We start from the raw sequence: 22,669 nt of genomic DNA, 5'->3' as shown, positions 1-22,669 counted from the left end.
ATTTTTAGATTTTTGAATATTTTTACATATTCTATTCTTCATATTATTGTTGATTTGTGAATTACATGAACTGGTCATTCTTCAGTTTGTCAAATTAATATACAACCAATTAGGATCTTCTCATCCATAATTGTTGGGAAGGTTTTAATCCATGTGGTGAATAACTCAAGTTATGAAGGTATAGAATCTAGTTTAAATTATCAGCGCTGGTGTAAGATGGTTGGCTACAATTAGGTCTTCTAAATCATAAGGTTGTTGGTAGGTTAAATCCTAGGAGCATATCCGTGGGACTGTTTTTTGAATACTGAGAATCTAAGGAGTGATTAGGCTATTAGAGTGTCTCAAGTAGCTATAACTTATAACACCCCAAACCCGGCCTACACGTTATGGCCGAATCTGGCGATGTCATATGGTAGTGTTTTTTGAAAAAGTGAGTTGTCGTCAAAAACCTCTTACCTATATAACCTCTTGACAGTAGCTTATGTTAATTCCAGGACATGTCGTTCATTTTCAAAACGTAACTCATAAAGTTATTCTCTTTCAAAATGTTATTAAGGCTCCATGTGTTTGCCAATAAAATGTTTTCTAGAAAATTATTTCTGGAAAATGATTTACTTTTTTGGAAATGATTTACTTTTCTGGTGTTTGGATGAATCTGTGTAAAATATTTTCTGTTGTTTGGCAGATTTCCTAAAAATATTTTTCAGAAAAGCTATTTTTACATGTATTTAATAAAACTATTTATGTAATCCCATTGATACCCAAGTCAAGTAGGGCACTAGCCAGACTTTGAATGAAACATTCAAGTGACTCAAGATAAAAGCAAGCACAAGAACAAGCTGCTCATTTATTTTTATTGAATTTGATGTATTGTTGTATTTACTAAAACTATTAGAAAAAGGACAACCATTCTATAAGTCAATTAGGATAAAAACACATTTCCCATGCATACTTATTTATCCTCGTGCAATAGCAGGCAAGCATGCTCACACATGCATGTGTATGTAAACATGCACATGCATGTTTGTATCTTTCTAACGCTTAGTGCTTGTTTTCTTTTTACCAGTGGTCTGTTTAATTAAAGGGACTATTAGAATGCATGTCATGTCAGATGTAGCATACACATAGGGTATAGTTTCAATTACTTATCTTCAGCAAAATTTAGAATATAAAAAAAAAGAAACATGGAAGAATCAATGCCAAACACATAAACATGCAAGAGAAAAAAAACAGAGAAGACAAACTCACAAGAGTATCAACTTGAAGAATTATATTTACATAGTACAAAGCAAGGCCAACAGGCCCCAACCTTTGGTGACCGCTCTCAGATTCTTCAGGTGATTTTTGATCCTCTATAAAATTCCAATGAAGGGGAAAAATCATTGAAGTAAAGCGCTAATTTCTAGAAGGTGAATATATACAAGAAGAAATCATACGTATCATGTCTGATAAGCTTAAAAGTAAATAACTTAGTAAATATGTACAAAGTTTCTTTCAATTCCTTCTTTTGCATCAGGTATATTACTCAACCTTTTATTCTTGTAAATGGCCAGAATTTTTTTTCTTTTGTTTTTAACTATTGAAAGAGAAGCTAATGAAAGAAATTAAAAGATAAAGAAACCAAAGGTCACTAAAGTTGGGCATGCTTTTTGGTCAATTATTGCCTTGAATGAAAGATGTGCCTAGGCACAAAAGATAAGCAACTAAGGTGCTCTGCTTGATTTGCACTACACCTTATCTCTTTGAGATCACCGAACAAAGTGGTATCAATCATGCTCTTGCATGACTTAAATATTCAAAACTTAAAAAATAGGAATATTAATTGAATGAGTACATACCATTACTACCAAAGGCACAATGGATCTCCAAGATTAAGTAGTGGACAATATCAACAAGTTTCTCCATGACCTGCAACCAAAAATTATAGTCTGAGCAAGTAGCAACATCACATTTTGCTCGACAGTTAACATTTTAGTAAACTAACTAATTAGGCAATAGTGTTTTTGTTGATAGCTCATCAATTCTAGATTTCTAGGAGTTTGTGTAGGGATATTTTTTTACTTGATTACTTAGGATCATTTCCTGATTTCTTGCTACCTGATTTCTAGTAATTTGTCATATTCTAAGCATTAAAATAGGATAGTTTCTTTTATATGAGTGGCCTAAAATTCTTCAATAAGTGATTTTTTTTCTGTTCTCTTTTACAAAAATTCTTTCTCTTCTCTATTTTCACTGTTTTGATTTTCTAATAGGAAGAAGTATTAGTTATAAAAGAGGAAATATGGAAAAAGTACCATCAAAGAAAATAAAGTTCAAATTGAAAAAGTAAACTGCATCTACCTCTTCCAAACTTATGGACCAAAGTGACTTTTTCTTTAAATTTCTTACTTGCTTTCTTTGGCTTTTCATATTAGCCTTCAAGATAGCAAGGCTGTCACCTACATATCACAGAAAAATTACAAGCTGAATATTTAGTAGTTAGCAGAGAAACAGTTCTAATCCTATACAAGCTTCTCCCAAGTTCTACACAACTTCTCCCAAGCTGAATATTATTGTTACTACAAAAAATTCCAAATCCAAATATTAATATATTCCTACAAACAAGTTAAAGGTTAACTACTTCATCTCTCTTTCTCAACTTCTCTTCATCTTTATTATGTTAGTTCTCACTTTTGAGAAGTCCCAACAACAAAGGAAACTAGTTTTTAGGGAAAAAAGAAAGAGCAAAGAAAGCCATGATTTTGCAATATCAATAAGGGAACTCCTTTATTTTTGAAAGTCCTATCTAAAAGACTAAAACATCATTCTCTTATCTTGTTCTCAGTTAACAAGTGACTACCTTTTTAATTGCCTCTCCTCATCATTTTAAGCTAGTTCTAAGATATGAGAAGGCCCAACAACAAAGGAAGCTAGCTTTGAGTGGAATAAAAGAAAGAGTAAAGGAAACCATGGTTGACCCACCTTCTACTTGTATTGACATGTAGCTTTTTCAATCATGTCCAAGATTGTGCCGCATCAATAAGGGAAATCCTTTTGTTTTTGAAAAGTCCTATCTAGAAGACTAAAATATCATCCTCTTAGCTTGTTCTTAATTTATGAATGACTATCTTTTAATTTCCTTTTCTTCTATGACCACAAACTCATTTCAGTATAAATATTTCCAGCAGCATTCATCTTATGGCATATCATCTTTCATGATCATTTTACAACAATCTCCAACATGGAAAGTCTTATCAATACTATCCTTGTAACACATCTTATTTTATCCATATTTTCTAATCCTACGAATAACTCAATTATGAGGCCTTCCTTGCAAATAATTGAACCAAAATACAAAGCACAATACTTCTTAATCTTCAATTGCTTAGGTTACAACTAAAGCAACATCTCAAATCAAGTGCGACTTAAAGAAATTATATATATGCAACTAAAGGAGATGTAGAAGTCACCTTTCTGAGTGCCAAAAGAATTATCTTCCTTTTGACGCTTATGCAAGTAATCTTGCTCAAATTTGTCCAGAATCTGTAATTCCTGGTATAGTTCCTGCAACACAATTTTTTTCGTTCTTACCTTCGAGATGAATGTTGTCGCTGACTGGTGGTGCAATCCAGATTTTGACAACAAAAGGAGAAGATGGGAAAAATCAAAGATGAACGTCATCGTTTGGTGTTGAGAATCATTGTTGACTGACGGAAAGTAGAAGATCGGGGTGTCAAGGATGGGGGAAGGGGAAAGAAAAGGGAAGATCGGTGTTAAGAACCGTTTTCCTGAAAATATCTTACCAAAATAAAAAGGGTAAGACATTTTCCTAATTTTTGGCTTATTTTCTTGTGCTTTGTAATACATTTTACCTTAGGGAATTATTTTCAACCAAACAAACACCGAAAAAGGCTGAAAAGCTTTTTCAGAAAATGTTTTACCCCTAAACAAACGGACTCTAATTTTCAAAATGTCACTTATTGCGGAAGCTTTCTAAAACAGTTGGGTATTTGAGTGAATTTTGTTAAAACGTTTGGTTCTTTTAAAAAATTGATTGCCCCTACTACTAGCAGTTATAAATCAAAACAATAAAAATACCAAATTAAAAATATAAATCCAAAGAGGCCATGATGCAGTAAAATCCCCAACATAAAATCAAAATCAAAATTAAGCACTTAAATGGAATGAAGTAGGTCATGTGGCCACCGCTGAGTCCTCTGCCGCACCGATCCTCTTAAGATTGGGGGTTACCTGTACAAATAAATCTAAAAGGTGAGTTTACCAAAACTCAGTGTGTAATCCCATATATACAAGCAGACAGAAAACAATCACAATCTGGGCCTAAGCCCCTTTTCAGTATTAGATCCAGTTTTAATTAGGCCTTAGCCCATTTCAGTAAAGGTGCAGTCATGCATTAGGGTCTTGGCCCATTACAGTATCAGTAATCAGTACAGTATCAGTTATGCAATCACAAAATCCTACTCAACCAGCGTCTACACTCCATCTCCATCCAACCCTACACTCCATGTGGGGATATAATCAACTCACCCATCCCTACACTCTAAGTAGCATCGAATGTGGCACTATACAGTAATATGCAGCTGAGCTGCTAGTAAGTTAGGCTCGAAGCCTTTCAGTACACTTCCTCCGATCAATATAAACCCATCCCCATGCAATGCATCATACGATCATGTCATGTCAAATCATGGTATCATACATGCATTCAGTACAATTTTAACAGCATGCTCAATATACAATCATAAATATATATATCGTACATGGATATAATAGTCATTCAGTTAATTAGGGGTCTAGGTAAGCTTACCGACCCTACAGTACGTTCACAGTCGTCTCGGATGGTCCCACATGCCCATGTTGTTAGCCCGTGTGGGCCCACACGGCCCAAAATGGTCTTGGCCATGTGGATCACACAACCTGGCCCAATAATCTCGCACGCCCGTGTGGTTCACCCACGTGGGCCCACACGCCTGTGTGGCCCACACGGCCCAATTCGGTCTGGCCTATGATTCGCACATGGCCAACCTCGTCAATCACATGTCCATGTTCAATCACATGGCCAACCACACGAGCGGCCACACGCCTGTGTGGTGTCAACAGTCTCACTTTTCAACTTTTGCCGATTTTAGTTTCCAGTTTTGCGGTTATACACTTGGTCTGTTTCTGCAGCTAACCCAACAACGAGCACTCCAAGACCTCAGACGAAAAAAGAATGGCTATTCCCTACTGCCAAACTATCAATCAACAGCCCACTGCTCTTTGATCGAATCCTAGCCAAAAAACAACATTTAGTAAACCATTAATTCACTAACCAAAAATAAAATGCACCTCACTTACCGAATGCGCGAAAACGTAAACAACTATTGAAAGAGGCAAAGACGGAGGCTAAAAGAACAATAATTCGGCTGTAACCAAGCAGGAAACAGATGTAACCCTCCAATCAATCACTTTTAAACGAAGCATTAAGAACAAACAATTTCCAGAAACTATAGACAACCTTACCTTCGACGAACCACAGTGGATTTGTAATTCAACGGCACTGCCCAGAATTCCTACAGTCGCCTAAAGGTCTCCTAACTAGAAATAGAACTTCTATTAGACAAAGAACAACAATAGGATGGAAGCTATAATAGCAAAACTTACCGTCACTGCTCAAAGATATTGAGGAAACAAATTGCGACCATAAGAAGAAGAAGGTTATGAAACGAAAGAAATCTGCAGCAAATAGGAAAAGAGGGAATCGACAGAACCAAGAGAATAAAATAAAAGAAAAAGATAAAGAGGGAAAAAATAAATGAAACTTTCAACAGGAGAGAATGAACAAAGAAATTTAGCTTCAGCAAAACTGGGGAAGAAAAAACAGAATTTTGAAAGACAAAGAATCTAATCCTATGACAATCCCTTAATTTCTCCTATTTTTACTCCTCGAATCTCTCTAAATGACTCCCCACTCAATCCAAACACCCAAACCGTCCACAACCTCCCACACATCTCAAACACTCAATATTTTACCACATTTGAAACTCTTTCACGGCACAAGAACAAAAAAAAGTCACCTTGCACATACAAGGATTTGAACTCAAGACCCCCATCACACTGACACTCTACTTAACCACCAGACCAGCAGGTTCATTCTGACATATTTTCCCAACATATATATATAAGCCTACTAATTAGAGATAGGGGTTTATTCATTTAAAAACAAAAATTTTCCCAAGCTAAGGCTTGAACTTGAGACCTCTCAAATACTTCCCAGAACACTTAACCACTGAAGCAGGGATACAACTATGTCACAAACATACGAAAAAATGTATAAGAGATTTTGGGTCGTTACATAACCAATTTATTCAAGAAGTTTAGAAAATTATTTCCAAAATTAATGATCGATTCATAAATTAAAAATTGCAATTTCCCTTGGCTGGATAGTTATCAAACCTGGAATTTTCCTAAATCTTACAGTTTTGACTACATTATTTACTATTAGTTTTTATTCTAGTTTGAACTTTAAATCACCCGTCAACTTTATTTTCATGTTTATTCTCTAAGAATTAGTCTAATCCGACTTCTTGTGGATTCGACCTTGCTCACCACTCTACAATGTTTGTTTTTGTTTCTTTTCGAGCGGGATTTATTTCTAGAGGTTTGGACAGCCTACCAGTATGCAAAACATGAAAGATAGTGGAACGACTGAAATGAGCAAGTGTATACAATCATTAAAAAGTAATAAAGTGACAAGTAAATGTCGAGTTATTATACCCACAGGGATTGTGAAAGAAAATATTTATGAAATATATCTTCAAACAAATTGGTGAAGGAAAAAATATGTGGATTTGAAAAGATGTTTATAAAAAATTAAAAAATAACTAAGTAAATTAACTAAGAAAAATAAAAAATAAAAATTTCAATGCACGATTTTAAAGTACGAGTTTTAATCAATATGACATAAATGTGTTAGATCAATTACTTTCCTTAACTTATAATTACTAAACCAATGTTCATGTTGTTACGAATAATTTCAGGTATTTTGTTAACTGATGCATATACGTACTTACTAAACCAATTAATCCCTTGAACATATTCCAATATCAATTCAAAAAATTAATCAATTTTCATAAGTAAGTATAAGATTAAGTGAGGTAACAATATATTCCTATATTGAAACAATTTATTCACAATAATCTTGCAAGTTATGCAAAGCTAATGTATTGTTTAATATCATCACTAATTTAACCTTCAACTACCTTAGATGATTAAACATGCACCAATTAAATACTATATCAATTAGTTAAAATTTCAATATGATTAATAATTAATTCATTTATTACCTTACAATTATAATGCAAGTATAACATAAGCATGATTTTATTTAAGTGAACAACTTACCAAGGCCTATAACAACACAAACATGATTTTAATAATTTAAGCGAACAGAATGCAATCATTTTAACACGAATTAAATTTAAGCCATTGTAATTAAATCAAGAATAATAACACAAAAAATATTCATGTTCATAATCACAACATAAACAAGAAAAGTTAAACATAAGGGAACTAGGAAACAAATCCCAGTGTTTCTTCGAAGCCAGACTAGTGTGCTCTCTTCTTCTTTGCTCGTTTTGTCGATTCAAGGCCTTCATGAAAACTTGAATGTTGCTACTCTAAGGGGGTTGCAAGCTCTCTTTCAAGAGTGGAAATTGGCAAGGGGGAGAGGACAATAAATTAGGAAAACAATGAAGGAAATAGAAGAGAGAAAAGTGAGAATGATGAAAGAATTGAGACATGTGTGTTGTGTGAAATGAGGAAGGAAAGAGGCGTATTTAAAGGTGGGAATGACTGATAAAAATAGCAAAGAATTATCAGTCACTCCCTCTCCCTTGGCCAGTCATGCATTGAGCAAGTTTGAGTGATTCAAACTTGCTATTTTTAGCTTGGGGCAATAAGTAAAAGGCATGAAAAGTGGAGGGGGTGAATGGAATTTAGGAGAAGTTCGAGGGCTATTTTGTAAGTGTGAAAATCAGGTGATTAGGTCAGCTATATGGACGATTTGGGCTGCCCTCTTCTTATTGGATCAGTCTTCTTTTGCTTAGCACAATTGTGTCACTTTCTTCTTTAGGCTTAAAATTAATTTTTAACCCAATTAATTTTGGATCAAAATTAATTATAAAATATGTATAATAATAATTATTGGACCATCCTTAGATGGAAAAATAATTAGCCTTGCTCTTGATTCACTTGATATAGAAAATTGACCCAATTATTCAAGCCTTTCGAGGTAACTGTGGAGCCAATTTCACATTTTTTGTAAAACTGTCAAAAATAAACCAAATTTATGAAATTTTGTTATAAAAATAATTAAATTTAAATATGCTAAAATTTTGAGTGCAAATTAATTGTTTTATAATTAAAGTATGAATTTTTACAAAAAATACTAGGAAACTACATGAATTACAGCTTCTAAGGTGCTGAAAAAGTCTATATTTTTGTGTTTCCAGGTAGAAACACAAATGATATAATAGTGAAATGTGAAATTAACTTTATTTATTCATTTTTCAAATACATAGAAAACAGTTACATGTTTACTTCAATATGGGCACATTTCCCAACATAACATTGATTACTTCCTAGGCTTGTCAAGCTTATGGTTTAAGAACTTGTAATATATACCAACTAATCCTATCAGGAAACCCTTAAACTTCCATTAATTACGTCCTTATCCACTTGTTAATCTCCCCTAAAGGATTTAGCTACTCATGATATTCATAATCTTAATCTCAATTGAAATAAACATGTAAATAAACATGATTAAATCTAAAAAGAAAATAAATGAAGAAATAATCTTGTAGATGTCGATTGAAGTGTGGAGTAGAGAATTTCTCAATTGGAATAAAAAATTGTATTGCTTGTGAAAGAGAATAAACTGAATAACTTCGATATTATAAAACAAATCTTGGATCAAAATATATTCCAAGAGAAAAGAACAAATCGTTTATGAAAAACAAAGGAAAACTTAATCTAAATCCTACACCTAAAGTATGTGGGTTTTTGGATGCGTCTCAAACAACTTAGTTAGATCTAATTTTTTATTTATATGAGTGTTGGCAGCCCCAATTAGGTCTTCGACAAGTCATAGGTAAAAAGTTGATTATGCGAACGAAAATAACCCCGAAATGCATGGGCATCACGTCGACCCTATGTTGCTCCATAGACCATGCATGGTGCAACACGATAGTGATTTGTAGGTTAAGAAGTCCTTTGTAACATCTCGTCTGGCGTAGATCATACCAATATGCTTTCGGTGTAAAACTAAGTAAGCTAAAATAGTATTATGCTGAATTTTTAGCACAAGTGTTGAGTCGGCATGTTTTTCAGTATGCCTTGTGGGGTTCGCCTTGGCAGAATTCTCCATTTGGCAAACTCTAAGGTCTGCAAACTCTAGGGTTTGACAGACTCTTTTATAAAACAAGCCATCAACCCCAGATGTTTTGGGAGAACTAGTTAGTACACGGAGCGATAAGATTTCTTTATATGGAAAAGATAGTCGATGGGCATCGTTAGAGTTTAGTTTAGATTTAGTTGGAACCGAACTAAAATACTGTAGATGATAACGTGATATGTTTAGGTAACCAAATGACTTGTTTAGTTGGTTGCCTAAGTGTGCAAGCAAATTTTTACCACTCTGATTAGTGGTAATAGTTACATTTGGTAAGGGATTAGATTTCAAAACTTATTAGGTAGGCTTAGTCTCTGAATTCAAGGTCAGTAGTGGAGTCTGAGACCTTCCTACTAAGCTTATTTTCGTTGTTTGTGCTATAAAAGGGTGTTTATAACCAACATGTTTTACTTTTTGCCTTCTCTTTGTATTCTCGCCTACGTCCTTAAGAAATTTCTTTCAAGTCATCTCTCTAGAAAAGACGAGGAAAATATCCAAAACCTTTCCAAATGCCATTAGTACCAGCAGACTGGTAATTTCTAGGAAACCCTTAGGATGTTGTCGAAGAGATTTATGTCCTTGCTCTAGTACGTACATGATCAATTTATAGTAGATAAAGGGTTTGATAATTATGATTGTTTCTTATTTAGCCCAAGAAGCTAGAGAAGGTTCGAGCGATCGAGGCAAAGGACCAATAGAGTAGATTCTATCTTGAAAGGTCTCTGAGTTTCTCTTTACTTTATTTGGGGTTTAAAAACTCTACAATATAGAGTCGTGTAAAGTAAGTTGTCTCTACTGAATATATGTCGATGTGTAGTGTATTAACGAGTCAGCACTGTGTATACATGGCCACAGTCACAGTTAATGCCCACTTTGCATGCTAGCTCAGTACCAAAATATCTGCGATATGTGAAAATATGGAAAGAAACTTTATTTGTGATGCCTTCAGTAGGGCAGCTTTATTGCAAACCGGACTAGCTGATCACGGCCCGACCTTACAAGAGAGCACATGTTCAATATGAACAGGAATATAAACAAAGATGTGCAATTCTAATTTATGATTTATGGGTCTAAGGTTGGCATAAGATTAGGTTATAGGTATACATATATGATTAAGAGAAGCATGCGTGAATTATCGACATGTGTCCATTAAGGATTTTGCATTATAATTGTGATGTGTGTGCCAATAGACTGTACTGGCAGAATGGCGTAAAGTTACTATAGCGTAAAGTTTCAAAATGTCTTTATCTTTGATTCATTCAAAGGTAACCTGATAATCATGTTGTGTTATTAAAAAACTCACTAAGTTCACATGAACTTCCCTTGTTACCTTTATTTCTCAGGCATTTGAGTAGTAGAAGAAGATCTGTAGAGAGGGGATTACATATGATTTGTGTTTTTAAGTGACCCACTTATCCATTTTCTATCATCCATGATTGTCGGCGAAAGGCATACCCACCCGTTTCATTTTTAATTTGTGTTTTCACTCCACCAATGTATTGTTTTGTCTTAAAGTGTAATCAACCTTGTTTATATATATGTGTGTGTGATTGCCAATTTCCCCAGATTTGTGGTTCTCAAACTTATCTTTTCCTAAGTGTATTCGCCTTAGATAGCGGAGCCTAAATATTGAATAGTTTAGTAATTTTTATTTTCTCCTTAAAGATGTTTTAATGATAGAGAAAGGATTAATGGTTTTAAACAAAAAAGGAAATCCTTATAATTATTTTTCTCAAAATTTGAAACAAGTCAAGGATTTTGAATCTGTTAATAATACCCCAGTTCGTTGGGCAGATTGTTTAGCTATTGGGTATACACAATATCTTCCTAACGGGCTAAGGGGTGTTACATCCTTGTCGTGCTTTTACGACTCGGGAAGCTTGTGCATCACTAGTCCATTGATCCTACGTCCCTTGAGCCTATAATTCATCATCCTACGCAGTCAATTACACAAATTAGAACTACCTAGGGCTCATGTTGACCTAATAGGTCACAAACAGTCATAAAATTGTGTAAAAACACTTATTTTATTAACTTTTACTACTAAACTAATAAATACCGACAATGCATTAATTAATAATAAAAGTGCTAGAAAACAAGCTCCTTAAGTTCGAAAATATACCTAAATAACTAATACATTTGACGGCAGGTCAATTAACCATTAATTAATTAGTATAATTAGTATGATTAACCATTAATCATAGTTTAATGGATGGTTGATCACACGCCTGCCTTCATCGCGCGAACAATGTGGCTGAGCATAGAATCAACACTACAACAATTAATAATATGATAGTATCTACAAGTGTGATAGGTCAGTTGTAATATTTATAATGTTCAATCGAACACTCGAGTATTCCAAGGATCGAACCCACAGGAGTCGGTCGTTAAGCAAATTCCTAAACTAAGTACATGTGAATCAAGGAGTCTAATTAACTACTTGTTAATTACTATAGTACAACAGGCCATTCAAGAGTTTGACTATAGCAATTAATTACCTAAAACTAGCAAAGGACTAAATTGTAAAGAAAACAAACTACACAAGTATCAAATACGAGAAACTACGATAACAGGGAGTTGTAAGTTGGTTTCCATATGGTTGGTTGACTTTCGAATTAGGGATCTAAATCACTATTACTCCTAAATTGGCTCTATTTTATCACTTGGGCCTCAACTTTACCAATTTCGACAAATTAGTCTGGTTTATATCTCGACCTCACCAACTAACCCTAGACTTATCAAATTGTTGCCCGATAAGATCTCCTCTTAGTCTCACTTACCTTGATTTTTCCCTTAAGGGAATCAACCATAAGTTTTTAAGTCTATTCGATTTAGTTTCATTTTTTAGTTTAGTCCCCAAACCCAAAAATCAATTACCCAACATTTCCATCAACCAACCCCTAAATATTTAACCACTCATGCTTGTATTAAAACTCATTAATAGCAAGAAATTAAACAAAAAACCACCAATAACTTAAACCCTAAGAAAATCGATAAAAATCCAAGCTTTCTTACCAAAGGTTGGATTGCACAACAATGGAAGCAAGAAGAATAAGCAAGAACATAAAAGAGACTATTTTTAACAAAAGAAATGTAACAAAGCTAAATAGCATTCAGTTAATGGATTAAATTGTAACTACAAGAGGGTTTTCAAGGACTATATAAGCAAATAGATCCTAACTACAGTATTAACTAACTTCACTAACCACAAAAAACTAAGAAACACTAGAAAATGAGCAAGAAATTAAACCCTAAATTATAGAGAAGAAAACTAAACCCTAAAAGATGAATAGAATAATCTTAAAAACCTAAAAATGTAAAGTGTTTCTTTTGTCTCAGCCAATTTGGCCTATTTTAACAGAGTTCACGTACAAAAATATTGACCAAATTTCCCCTAATCGTCTAATTTTGGTTGGGGGACATGTTGGACAAGGACTACCCCTATGGTCATTTTTTGTCTCCCTCGATAGTGATATCACGATACCCAGAGCCCGGTATTGCGATATCAACATCAGTATTGAAATAGGGGTCCTTGGGAGTCTTGGGTATCGCAATACCCTATGGTCGGTATCGCGATACCACTGTTGGTGGCTCGAGACTCTTTATTTTAACACTTTTAGGGTTATTACAAATTCCATGCTTTGATATCATGATATCCCTTTCTCGATGATGTTCTCGCTTCATTTGGGTCACTATTGGCTCCCTACATCATCCACCAACTTCATTAGATGCCCTAGATTCCAATTGGTCATCTCGAGTCCCAAAATAACATAAAATTTTCACTAATCACTTATTTTTGCAAGGAAATAAAACTAATTAAAAACATGACAAAAACATATAAATTGCACGGAAACAAGCTCTTTAAACGTACTAGAGAGCCTAATTTGACATATGAAATTATGGCAGATCAATGGTGTCATCATAATGAACTATATCCTATTAGAAAATGGTTTATTTACCATTTTGAACCTTTGGTTAATTGCAATTTAAGTCTCCAATCCATTTCTTAATTAAAAATCTATAATCATTAGACTTTTACAATTTAGTCCCTAGGCCTTAATTAACTATAATTTCAACTAAATTACTTATCCAAATTTCAATTCATTTATACACTAACTCTGTAAATATCCCTATTTAATATTTAGAGACTTAGTTTACGGAAAAGAGGTCTTGAAATTGTATTTTCTGACACCACTAGAAATTGGGTCATTATAAAATTTCTTTAATTATTGTCATGAAAACTAACACTTAATTAGACTCACATAAACAATTGTTTGTTTATTTTCTCCATTTTTTCCCTTTTTTCCTTTTTTTTAAGATGTTGTCAAACCTTTTGACATGAAATGAGAATGACAACCCAAGCACTCCACCTCGGTTACTCAATTCGATACACCTCTAAACGACCATTTTGCTCTACTCATAACACCATGATTAGCGAAGTAATTTAGTAACTTTGAATTTCACTCGACCTTTTGACGTGAAGTGGGATGAAAACTCAAGCACCCTATCCCAGTTACTTAAATAATTACAATTCACAAGTTTTCACTCATAATCTAGGCTGTCAGTGGAGTATTATTTTTTTCTTCTCTTTTATTTTATTTTTTTCGAACGAGAAATTTATCTAAGAGAGTATGGAAAATGTCAAATTCTATGAGACTTGTATTTAGCATACAATTCAATTCCAATATTTAATAGATTTTAATAGGATATTGTAAGAATTGAATCACGAGAAACCATTCATCAAACATCCAATTGCTTAAATTACTAAGGTGATGAAATTTCAAACTAATTTTGATCAATTAGAGAATAACTAGATGGTAGAATTGAAATTTTGTAGAGGAAAAAAATGAGTTCTGACTAAGTCGTGGGCATGAAACGATGCAACATATAATTAAAAATAATAATTTATGTGCAAGAGCAAATGCTGTAAAATCAAGGACGTAATAACAACAACAATATAACATTAGAAATGGTCTATCCCACATTTTCCCCAATGTGGTGACAATATGCAAAAATTAAAGAAATGTAAAGACATACTCCCCATGTGGTGGAATGATTCCATGATTTCCAATGTCACGGGTCTCGTGGAAGACCTAGTTTGTGGCATCAAGGTACCTATAAAAACAAAACTTAAAATCAAATCAAATCAAATAAAAGAAAAAAAGGTAAATAAATAAATATAAGGAAAGAAAAGGATAAAGATATGGCATGCAACGCCTTATTTGTGGGTTGCCTCCCACAAGCACCTTTGTTTAATGTCGTTGGCTAGACATTGCCTATCATTCTATTCAAATCAAATTTATAATTCGTATTTCCTCCCATTTTGAAGTTCCATCCTTGGACATTCCTTTTTCCCTTTGTGTTTGAGAGGCTTCAATGCCACCATCTTGTTGAAAACTTTTTGTGGTGGTTCCTCAATCGTCAAAATTTATTTAGTTCGGTTTACGGCTTCCTTATCAATACTCCTTCAAAGTGCCATTTTTAGCTCATTAGTATCATGCAAATAATTTATTTCTTAAGTTAAGGGATCAATGGCATTGACACTAAAGAAAATCAACACTTCACTAGGATGACTCATAGCCTTAAACATTGATTTTTGTACTACCAGTAGTAAGGAAAGATCCCCCAAGCAAGAGGTTAAAAAAGCTTGTCGAGTTATCATCCTCCATGTCAATGGTATGGAAGTCTACATGAAAAATCAATTCATTAACTTGAACTAAATTTTTTTCCAAGACTTCCTCCGAATAAACCACCAACCTGTCCACCAATTAAATCACAACACATGTTTCTTTCAAAGGACCTGCGTTAACTAAATTATAAATAGATAATACCATAACATTAATGGAAGAACCTAAATATCACATAGCCTTTTTTATTCCCACATTATATATTTTGAATGAAATAACAAACATACCTTATCCTTACATTTTGGTAGAATTTTCTTTTCAAGAATAGCAAAAATATTTTCTCTCAAATTTACCCTTTCATTACCAACTAGCTTCCTCTTGTTAGTGAATAATTCCTTAAGGAATTTTGCATAATGGAGAACTTGCTTAATAACATTGAGAAAGGGTATATTTATCTCAATATTTTTTAATGCCTCGAGGATTTTTTCCTATTTTTGTTTCCATTTTTGGCAAATCTTCCTAAAAAATGAAGTGGTGTCGTAATTTGACTTGGAAGATCAGATTTTGTCATGGTTTTCAATTCTCCATTCTATTTTTGCAACCAAATTCGTGCCCGTGGCTCTTGCTAAATAGAGGTTTCAAGACTGTTCCATTTTGTAGGGTCATTGCACTCACATTTTGTCTTGGGTTTGATTCTTTTTGAGATGACAATTTCCCTTGAGGCTCCAATCTACCGACTAAAATGGAAAGTTTTCTTACCTGGCTTTCAAGATTTTGAAGTTTCTTTTTCATGTTCTATCGCAATTTAAGAGAATTAGTAGCAAGTTTATCCACAATATCTTCTAGAGACATACCTAGAGGTTATGACTATTAAGAATGAGGGCTTGGTTGGTACGGTTGATTGTACAAGGGTTTCACTCTATAATTGAGATTCGGGTTGTCCCTCTATCCAATATTATACAAGTTGGAATATGGGTCATATCGATTTTGTGGTGAACCCAAGAAGCTTCCAACTTTACCCACTTGTGAAGTGGGATCGTCATATAAGATCAAACATGTATTAGTCATATGATTTGAGATGGCATAGATACCACAAACTCGATCTAGCAATTTTTTTCTACAACTAGCTTTTGAATTATATAAGTAAGCTTATCATTTTTTTCCTTTAAGGATGGAATACTTATCTAATGAACTCATCTTATGGGTTCTGTATTTGCTCAAAATTGTTGAGAGTTGGCTGTCATGGTGGAGATTATATTTCGCGCCCTTTGAGGAGTAATGTTGAAAAATGACCCTCTACTTGCGACATCAATCATATTCCTCTCCATGGGAAGCAAGCCTTCATAGAAATACTAAAGAAGAGATTGTTCGGTAATATCATGTTGTGGGTAACTTGTGTACATCTTTTTAAAATGCTTTCAGTAATCATATAATGATTCTGAATCCCTTTGTCAAACTCCATAGATCTCCCTTCTTAACCCAGTTGCTCTAGATGTCGAAAAGAACTTGTCTAGAAATAAATGAAGCGTTTCAGCCCATGTGTTAACCAAACCAGCAAGTAAATAAAATAATCACTCCCTAGTAGAGTCGACTAAGGAAGTAAAAACACAAAGTTTAATTTGGTCTTTGGTAACTCCTTAGGTTTTATACTCAAGGAAACCATGTAAAATTCCTTGAGATGTTTATGAGGGTTCTTATTTTGCAAACCGTAAAAAGTTGGCAGTAAGTGTATCAAACCTGACTTTAGTTCAAATAGTGCATTCACTGTTTGATAGGTGATACATAATGGTTGTTGTTCGGTTGGCGCCTCAACAAGTTGCCTTATGGTACGTTCTTGAGCTATAGTTTCTGTTTTAAAATGTGGTTCTTTATCAATTTTTACTTCCTTTTCTAGTTTCATTGCTTGAAACGTTAAACCCTTCTAGTTTTTTTACCACATCTTATTGCTTCTTTTTGTCTCGCTCAGGCAGTTTTCTCAATTTGGGGTCAAACTCTAGTTGTTCCCTTAGATCTATCCTTGAAACTATGCCAAAATTTGATAGATGTCGAATCCACCAAAAATAAAGTTCCTATGCCTAAATAATATATAAATAGTAGTATAGGGAGTATGGTCAATCCTACACGAGCTGGATATCTAAAATTGTTGTTCAGTTTAACCATGTGGCGCGGCAAGCAACTGTTGTGCCCACGATGTGTGTTGAGGATTAAGTCTATTTGAAATAAAAATAAATAAAATCAATACTACAGTAAAAATAAATAGAATGAAATAAGATTGAATAAATCGATGAGAGAATGCTCTAGCTTTGATATGCATGTAATTGATGTATTTTTATTATTTATTTTAATTAATTTTGGACATGAATTTTACCTAATTTGGCTTTTAATCAATCATTTTCTATGTATAGAATTATTGCCCAGTGTGTCGAAAAATGAGCAAATATGCAGATTACACAAAAGATTTGGCACTAGAACTCAAGTTGGCACTTAAGATAAAGATTTTAGGATTATTTCATTATTATTTCTATTAAGACTTTTTGTATTTTCAAACTTGCCTCCTTTTATTTTAGGGTTTTGCTAATTTAAGTTTTTATTATATATATAGTTATAGTTTAGGTTTAGGTTTAGGTTTAAGTTTAGGTTTAGGGGGAGATAATGACCACCAATTTCTTTGATATTTTAGTTTTTATTTTATTAATAAAATCCCCCTTAAATATTTTCTTTATTTTTTCTTTGATTGCTCTTCAATTTATGAATTAGTTTTTATCTAGCTTTAGGTTAATTTTTGATTTGGTCTTTGGAATCGTGAGACTCGAAACCGTTATGCAAAAGTCTCCACTTCAGAATTTGTTATTTCTTCAGTTTAAGAGATAAACTCAGTTGTCTCACAAAGTTATAATAGCATCAAGTCAAAAAGGATTCGTTGATTCAGTGTTGTGCGGGGTACAATTGGAAAAACTGATATGATCCATAATTTTTGTAATCGGTCAACCAAAGAACAAATTGACGTGACCAATTGAGTGAGTGAGTGGTTGTTCCCGTCAAGGAAAGTAATGATTGGATTTAAACAAATTGTGCGGTTAAGGTCATTAATACGATTCGAGTCCTTCTAGTTCGCAAGGCTATCGAAGAGCCAAATCGTGGACGTGTTTTTCAGGGTTGTTCATTTTGTAAGGGTTAGTTGTTGTGCATTCCCGCAGTTAATTTACACACAAAAAGGCTGGTCGCCTGAAGTATTCGTGGTAACTATAACCGACTTATTGGTTGGAAGAGAAGATGTGTTGTCAATTATCAACTCGAAGCTGAAGCCTAAATCGAGCCTAAAGCTAAAGCGTCGTTTTATCAGTTTATGTAATCTAATTTCATTTTATTTATTTTCTTACAATTTTGACTTTTATTTATTTATGTTATTTTTATTTTGAGTTAGATTACACCCCATTTTATTTTTCATATAGGTCGACAAACGTCATGAGCATGACAGTTGATTGCCATGGAACCTAGTTAAATTGAAATACAATTTAGATATTCAGTCCCTGTAAGATTGACCCTACTCCCTATATTTTTATTTATATTATGTTTAGCCATAGGAATTTTATTTTTAGTGTATTCGACACCCATCAAATTTTGGCACTATTGTTGGGGAATAACACTAACTAATTCTGTGCTTTCTTTTTTACCAGGTCTGAACGTACTTATCGCTTAAGCATGACCTAGAAGTAGAGAATACTACTTTTGAAAAAAAAAGAATGATTTACGATTGAATGTATTCTGCTATGGCTATAAATTATCAATTGTTTGGGTTTATACCTAATTACCCATTGAGAGCATAAGAGGTAAATGTGCCAACCATGGAAATAAACTTAATGTATTGCTAATATTGTTCAATGTGTTGGTGTAGAAAATATGATGATGGTCATGGTGTGTGGTATATGTTTTGTACCCAACCATGCAACAGAAGCATGTCCTGTATGGGAGAACAATTATCTAGGAGAAATTTAGCCCCATTAGAATTTTCAATGAACCCCTTGAAGGACACAACTCATTCTCTAAGACATACAATTATGAGTGGAGAGATCACTCTAATTCAAGCTATGGAATAAGACTTCAATTTGATCCATATTATCAGCCTAGTCCACTAGTGTAGCAACCATAGCCTTAAAGTATGTCTTTATAAGAACTTGTCAATGCCTTAGTCGTTGACACTCTTGAATTCTATCAGGAAACAAAGGCAAGTATGGCAAAAATAGAGAGCCTAATGAGTCGGTTTTGTTGATAATGCAAAGAAATTGAAAAAAAAATATTTTTAAACGGTTACGATTTGACAAAATCAAAATCTAGCTTCTAAACAGTTACAATTTGACAAAATCAGAATTTGACTGTTAAGATTTTTTAGGAAAATTGACTCTACAAGTTTATTGCTTTCCCCTTCAAAAACAATATAAATAAGAGGTCATTCTCCTCATTTTTCATAGAACTCAACAAGAGAAAAACAGCTTCTCTCATCCTTTTGTTCTCTAAATTATGGTGTTCTGCGAAATTACACAAGAAGGAAATTCTGTCTAGGAGATTGGGTTTTAAACGGGGCCATCTGTGACCTCTCTAATTTTTCTTAGGAATTAAACCTAGAAGATTTTGCCGATTTTCTTTCAGTTTATTTTGCGATCAGATTTTTGACCAATTGCTTTTGTTTTTTCAGTTTTGATCCCTTTCGAGAAGAGCAATAACAATTGTGTTCCACTTTCTTTATTCGGGTGTACGAATATTGAAGTATTGTTTTAACCTTGGGAGGAAACATCCACTACACGATTACATCGATTAGGGCAAATTTGCTTTTAAGGCAATGGTTCTTCCATGACACATTGATTGCTTTATTTATTTACACTCAGTTTAGTTTCTTATCAACGCTAACCGTTTTTTCTTTTTTTTTTTGCAGTAGTATATTTCCGACAAGTTTGCCATCTCAATGGGTGAATAAGACTTCCAAGAGGAGTTGCCAACCCAAACAAAGTTTAACCTGAGCCAAAACGTGAGTTCAATGACTCATAAAAGTGGAACGGTTCCAGAGCCATGTCCGGATAACAATCGTGGACAAAACTTGTGTAAGGAAGAACAAGATGACGAGCCACAAGAAAAAGTAGAACCAACACCTCTCAAACCGATCGTGATTCCACCTCTCTTTTTTAAAAAGCTAGCGGGAGATAAGAGTGAAAAAGACGATACAAAGTTTCTTGAGATTTTTTGCAAATATGAGGTAAACATTCCACTACTAGATATTATGATAAATACACCTCATTTTATGAACCTTTTGAAGGAATTTTGTACCAAAAAGAACAACCCACCAGTTTCTAAAAGTAAGTATGGGGGAGAATACATCTGCTCGTATCCAGAATTAGATACCCCCTAATTGTGAGAACCCAAGTATGATTTCAATTCCATGTTAAATAGGTAATGTAAGAATTAAGGAAGCTATATGCAATTTCGGTTCATCTATTAACATAATGTCATTATCTATTTATGAATCACTTAATGTTAGTCCTTTGAAAGATATAGAGATTAGCCTCTAATTGGCGAAAAACTTTATAGTCTACCCGACGAAGTGATGGTAAATGTTTTGTTAAAGTTGGCAAATTAATATTTCCACAGATTTCTACATCGTAAATAGGAGGATGACGACGCTTTAGGTGCTTCCAACGTTCTTTTGAGATGACCATTCCTTAGCATTAAAGAACCAAATTAGACGTCTCTAACAATACACTTACTATGGAGTTTAATGGTAAGGTTGTTGAGTTCAATATTTATGATTCAGTAGAATATACTAGTGAAGTGTCTGAGGTATGCAGTGAGGATACAATTGATTCTGTGACACAAAATTCTTTAGACTTACACCATAAAACTAAATTGATTCTATTACCTTGCATGAACGTTAATGAGGAAAAATCAAGTCAACTTGGAGAAATTCTTATGGTTAAAGAAAAAATGTTAGCTCCAATGCACAAGACAGAGGTATTGATCCTCTAGAGTATGGCGCCGATAACACGAAAATACCATCTACTTACAATGAACTTTGTCCACCTATTCTGCAAGCACTGAAGTGGGAACTGAAATCGCTATTTGATTGACTTAGCCTCCTTAAGTGCCTCTTATCAGGATATCATCGAAAGCTTCCAGCTCAAAATCTGGAAGAAATTTGGATTCGATATTCGATTTGAGCCACATAATGAAAAATGTTGAGCCAGCAGTATTAAACGAGTGCGTTTATTGGGAGGCAACCCAATTTAATTTTATTTTATTTATTTTTCCATTTATTTTAGTAATTTTATTTTTTTATTTTTTTTATTTTTGTTTTTAGTAGTATCTAATTTAATTTCTCGTGTAGGATTGAGCTTCTTCAAACCGTGATCTTGGTTTAAAATCGGGTGATGAAAAAAATGGTGATACTGAACTTTAGATGAGGCACGCTACGCCTTATGACAGAACCGGTGGAAGAAATTTGTTGCTTTAAAAATTCATCAGAGGAACATCCATAAGACGCGCCCACACTTTATAGTGAAATTGATGAGAAAAATCAATAGATAATTTCTGATAAAACGTGCCCACACCTTAGTGGACTTATGTGTCGATTTATATTTTTACAAATGGAAGTAAGAAGAAAAAATGTGAACACACTTTGACCAAGTCAAATCCCTCTCCCCACCAATCAAAATTCTCCCCACTAGACAATCATACTTCTTTTTTTCTTCTTCTTTTATTATTTTTTTATCCTCTTCTTCCCAACTCTTCCACACAGCCGACTTCACCTTCATCAACCATGGCCACCATCTCCATCATTGCCATCCAACGGTTCTCCAGCGCATTGTGCCACCACACCGCACAGCAACCCAACCGCACCAACCAACTGACCTAGCTGTTGCTCCTACTCTGCACCAATCAACAACATAACTCCACCACCTAGCAGTTGCCTCGCCATCTCTATTTCTCCGTTCCACAGCCCAGTCGACCACCGACCATGCTCGCACGAGGACTTCAATTCCTTTCAAATTTTTTCACACACCAATCATTATTTTTTTCATTCTTACCTTTTTTTCGAACAATTTCCTTTTAAATTTAATTCACTTTTTTTTTGCTTTTCTTTATTTTTTTTTTATGTTTCCCCATTGCATTCTATTTTCATTTGGGAAAATCTGAAAGGTACTTTGTAGATTTTTTGAAGCATCTAGATGCTAGGAAAATTTTAATTTGATGACTTGATTTTGGAAAGAAAACACGTAGAATCGTTTTAATTACTTGAAATTAAATTGTGTGCCAAATTAATTATTCCATGATATTAATTTTGTGTTAAAAGATGGACGGATATTCTAAATTATTTATTTACTCGGTTAATCTTAACAATTATGAGTAGAGCAAGTAATCAATTAAAAATGTGACAAATTGAGTAACCGATGAAGTGTTTGAATTGTCATATTTCTTCACATAAAAAAATTTAGTGACACTTTAAATAAGTTTTTTACTTAGAAAACAAAAAACAAACACAATGATACTATACATTGTTTTATACTAATATTTTATATACTTTATAATTAAATTTACATAAAAATATTTTTGATATATAATCGATATG

At 33.7% G+C, this 22,669-nt stretch overlaps 1 long non-coding RNA gene across 1 annotated transcript; it reads left to right on the top strand.

Moving 5' to 3' along the window:
• Window positions 1-20,001: 20,001 nt before the first annotated feature.
• Window positions 20,002-22,313, top strand: LOC121220283 (uncharacterized). Its single transcript, XR_005917541.1, has 2 exons — window positions 20,002-20,302; window positions 21,428-22,313. It is a non-coding gene; the product is annotated as an uncharacterized lncRNA (long non-coding RNA).
• The last annotated feature ends 356 nt before the right edge of the window (window positions 22,314-22,669 follow it).

This window comes from Gossypium hirsutum, chromosome D08 (assembly GCF_007990345.1).
Source record: "Gossypium hirsutum isolate 1008001.06 chromosome D08, Gossypium_hirsutum_v2.1, whole genome shotgun sequence".
Taxonomy (NCBI): domain Eukaryota; kingdom Viridiplantae; phylum Streptophyta; class Magnoliopsida; order Malvales; family Malvaceae; genus Gossypium; species Gossypium hirsutum.
Note: the sequence above shows the minus strand (reverse complement) of the source record. Positions and strands in the feature narration are given on the sequence as shown.